This window comes from Bufo bufo, chromosome 2, assembly GCF_905171765.1.
Source record: "Bufo bufo chromosome 2, aBufBuf1.1, whole genome shotgun sequence".
Taxonomy (NCBI): Eukaryota; Metazoa; Chordata; class Amphibia; order Anura; family Bufonidae; genus Bufo; species Bufo bufo.
In genome coordinates, this window is record NC_053390.1 from 808,387,509 (window position 1) to 808,391,135 (window position 3,627).

The following is a 3,627-nucleotide window of genomic DNA, read 5'->3' on the forward strand; positions in this document are numbered from 1 at the left end:
CAGTGGGGAAATCCCCCAGTGTGAGTCCGCACTTAGGAGTCCCAGCTCTGACTCAATATATAGCTATGTGCATATATGGAGTCAGTGGTTGGGGACACCCTGTATATTTAAATCTAATTTAGCCACTATTTATGAAAAGTTTCTGCCGGGATTTGAATTCACAACCTTCTAAATTATTGGCAAGAATCTTAACCCGTCAGCTATAAAGCTGAATGATAAACTGTGTCAGAAAAACCTCATAGTAGTTTCTCATGTAGTAAGAATTCCTATACAGCAGAAGTATCATTTTATATTTAACTTCAGGTTAACATGCAGCTCTATAGTGTAGTGGTTAAGGTTCTTGGCTCTAACGTAGAAGGTTATGAGTTCAAATCCCAGCAGAAACATTTCAGAAATAGAAATTATGGCTAAAAACATCAGTAGTAGTTTTCCACATATTATGCATTCATATATATATATATATATATATATCAGAAGTATGATTTTATCTATATATATATATATTTTTGGTAATTACACATTTATTTTGTGCCATACATTTTTTAGAATTACTAAAAAAATTTAATGTAGCCTCTATTTCTGAAATGTTTCTTTCGGGATTTGAATTCACAACCTTCTACATTAGAGCCAAGAACCTTAACCACTACGCTATAAAGCTGCATGTTAGCCAAACTTACTACATGAGAAACTACTATAAGGTTTTTCTGACACAGTTTATCATTCAGCTTTATAGCTGAGTGGTTAAGGTTATTGCCTCTAATGGAGAAGGTTGTGACCGAGCATCGCGATGCTCGAATCAAAATGGTGTTCGGTTGAGCGTGCTCGATCAACACTACTCCTAACAGAAATAGCGTGGTGTTCAACAGGCAGGAAATGCTCAAACCCATATGCAGTTGTGCACGTATGTACAGGGGAGCAAATCCTGCACTTGTGGCCCTTTGCTAATGGCGATCCCCAGCAAAAATGCATACAGTGGAGGATGCCCGCAGCGAACCACAAGTACCACAAGAGACATCCTACACAAGATAGCAATTGTGTGGATTTGCTCCCCTGTATATATGTGCATAACTGCATATGGGTTTGAGCATTTCCTGCCTGTTGAACACCACGCTATTTCTCCTAGTTTGCTTGTATACGGAGGTGTATAAATGTGCCTGTTTTCCATCTACATGCTACATTTAGGTGCACCTGTGAAGCCTGGGCCATACCAGACAGTCTTGAGTGGGACTCGCAGACTCCTCCCTCCTCCCATTGCTGGCATGGTAGATGCTGGAGGTAACTGGTGAGTTGTCTGTGAGTCGGTCCTCACACTCCTGTAAATCGCCCACTGGCCCCTTGTATTGCCCATACGGCTCAGGTAGGTTAGTGTTAGGTCCCGAGCTACTTGAGAAACCTTGGCGCGGTGCTCGAGCTCAGACATGTCCTCATGTAGGACATGTTGGCTAATCTCTCAATTTTAACACCAGTTTGAGGGCTTAGTAAGATCGCAGAGTGCACCTGTCCTTGGTATTAGATTGCAACTCTACTCCTACCATCAATTTCAGTAAAAAGAAGCTGTATTTATTGCAATCAATGGGCCTCGTTTTTGTCTCTTCCATCTCTTGGGTTCTGCTATGCAAACTGGGACAGAGGTGACTATTTAGTAGCCTTATATTAAGTGACAATAACAGAATAGACGAGACTTTGCAGATCAGTAGTTGTCACCCAGTGCATTACTGCATTGTTGCCATGAAAGCTTCAGGCACATTCTGCCAGATATTTTTTTTAGCAATCTACAGGAGACATGGTCAAAGCTCAGATAGGAAACTATGGAGTTAGTGTACTAGAGTCTTTTATCTAAGACAGAGGTAGCTCTCCACAACTATCAGTTAAAATTGAAATAATCTATTGAACATTAATCATTCGATTCATGAATTCTCATGAATAGGACACATCAAATACTGCATTCAAGCTATGAATTCTACAAGAGGCTCTGTGCGGCTGGAATGCTTGTTGTTGAACTGTCGGGAGTAGGTGGCTTATAATAATGCCATTGTGAATGGAGATGAAAGCGACTGTAATCACATTTTATGATCTCTGCAGATCATTGCACTTAATGCTCTGCTAACCACAATTATTGCTTATGTGTTACTTCAAGTATAAGCTCCTCTACTTAAAGCCTCATGCAGACGTCAGTGTTTCACGGACGTGTGCTGTCCGCGTTCTCCACTGACTCGTATGCTCGTCCCTATTCATTTTAATGTGTGTATTCACACATCAGTGTTTCAGCACGGTCCGCGAGTCTGTTTATTTTACCACGGATGCATGCTCTATTTTGTCCATGTTCACGGATCCATCACGCCCATTATAGTCTATGGGTCAGTGAAAACCACGGATGCCATCCGTGTTGCATCCGTGTTTCACGGATCATTAACAAGAGATTATTTGAAATTTATTTTTCAGCTGTTGAGTGTTAGTGAAACACGGATGCAACACGGACAGCAAAAAACGGACCCACGGACCCAACACGGATCTGTCACAGTAGAAAACACGGATTAAACACAGTCCGTGTTACCACTGATCCAAAACTGACACGGACGTCTGCATGATGTATAACTGTGGAGCAGGCACCCAGTATTATCTATGTCACGAGGGTGTAAAGTGCCACGTCTGACTCCGTTATACCCGGGGTCAGGAAGTCGCAGCGGGTGGCTGCGCGCTCTATGTCTAAAGATCGCGCTGTTACTTAATGGTAGCTTTCTGGGTTTGCCTTGCAACCCTTTTTGTCTCACTCAGGGATCCGTAGCTTCTTCTCCTCAGCTGTTTCTTGTCTGTCACTCCCAACCTCCTTATATTCCCCTCTCCCACTTCTCTGGTTGCCAGATCTAGAGCTTCCTGCCTGGACTTCTATACTGACCCACTGGAGCTGAGTTGCTGTTATCCCTGGTTGTTGTTCCAGAACGTTAGCCTCCGGATCCCTGTTGTTTGTTTGTTGTCGCCCACCTGGGACTATATGTTTTGTCAGTATTGTCGGTCCTCTCCCTGGTGTTTCCCTCTTAGTGTCAGTGGTGCGGACTAGTGTTCCCACCGCCCTATTCACTACCTAGGGCTCATCTTAAGGAAATCCAGGGTTTAGGCACGTGATCGGCGTACGGGGGGAAAACCCGTCTAGGGACGTCAGGGCAGTCAGGTGCCAGCCGCAAGGTGAGTTAGGGGTCACCATCTTCCCCTCTCCCTTGGACAGGGCCTTTCTTTTCCCTCCCTTTGCGTCACGTATGTGATCGGCACGCCGGTCGTAATAATCTAGCAGTGTATAGCGGTATTAGCTTGGAATTGAGTTGCAGTATTATCTTTTAACTACCATATATGGCAGTATTATTTGGACATTTTAAAAGGCGACCACACATACCAGAGCACTTTAAAGGAGGCAGACGACAATCTAATATGTATGGGGATCCCCAAGCTTTAAGGATGATTTAAGGAAAGAAAAGGATAGGGCATGTTGAATTATTTCAGGCAAGAGGCCATGGCCAAAGATGCCTGCAAGCTCCTTTATTCTCCCTTCCATTGGAAAGACATACTCCCACTGCTAAGTAGAGAGTGTATGTTTATAGGGAAGCTGGAAGAAATATCTGTCAGCCGAATGAA

General features: G+C 43.5%; 1 long non-coding RNA gene across 1 annotated transcript; it reads left to right on the forward strand.

Annotated features, from left to right (window-relative positions):
- Positions 1-267: 267 nt before the first annotated feature.
- Positions 268-2,765, forward strand: LOC120991840. Its single transcript, XR_005776833.1, has 3 exons — positions 268-279; positions 1,212-1,214; positions 2,615-2,765. It is a non-coding gene; the product is annotated as an uncharacterized LOC120991840 (long non-coding RNA).
- The last annotated feature ends 862 nt before the right edge of the window (positions 2,766-3,627 follow it).